The sequence below is a fragment of the Microtus ochrogaster genome, unplaced genomic scaffold, assembly GCF_000317375.1.
Source record: "Microtus ochrogaster isolate Prairie Vole_2 unplaced genomic scaffold, MicOch1.0 UNK4, whole genome shotgun sequence".
Classification (NCBI taxonomy): domain Eukaryota; kingdom Metazoa; phylum Chordata; class Mammalia; order Rodentia; family Cricetidae; genus Microtus; species Microtus ochrogaster.
The window spans coordinates 16,090,149-16,091,025 of NW_004949102.1; positions in this window are offsets into that span (position 1 = coordinate 16,090,149).

Consider the following 877-nt stretch of genomic DNA (forward strand, 5'->3'; position numbering starts at 1 on the left):
TTTCCACCTCCAGGTGCCCTCCCAGTATGCAATGTGGGCTGGGTCTGAACCAACTGACTTCTTTTGGTTTTGACCATAATCATCATCAAAAGAAAGAAAGAAAGAAAAGAAAGAAAGAAAGAAAGAAAACATTTGCAGCTCCTGCCAGTGACACTGACATTACAGGGCCTTATTTCCCGCCCCAGCCCACAAGTTTGTGGTGGATCTTGACCTAGTTTCCAGGTTATGCATGTGACAGAGGATCTCAAAACCACAGCCGGCAGCACGTTAGACAGCATCTTGCTTGTACTCGCTCTAAATAGAGAGAGAAACTATAATCAAGCTTTGAGCTGCCTTGCTTAAAAGAGATATTTTCAAAAATCCTTGTGTGGGTGGAATTCGGGGTAAGATGAGTCACAACTTAAAGGTTATTTGAAGGTCTCAGAGACACAGTGTTCTTGAACAAGGGACAATTGTCTCTTATTCATGCAAGACATGAATGCTGGGAACTGAACTCAAGTCATCTGGAAGGGCAGCAAGCGGCTTATCCACAGACCCATCTTCCCTGCGTGAAAACCCAGTTCCTCAGATAGGCTCTGAGAAACACTTAATTAACAGACTCCAGAACTGGTAGACTCTTTGGGTGGAAACAGAAAGAAATTCATCTCAGATCTTTGTTTCTACTGACAGCTTCAAGGACCAATCAATTCTAAGCTTTCTCACACTTAAAACTTAGCCTCTCCAGAGCCGTCCAATGGTGGTACATGCCTTTAATCCCAGCACTCGGAAGGCAGAGGCAGGCGGATCTCTGTGAGTTGGAGGCCAGCCTGGTCTACAGAGCAAATTCTAGGACAGCCAGGACTGTCTCACAGAGAAACCCTGTCCCGAAATAAATAAA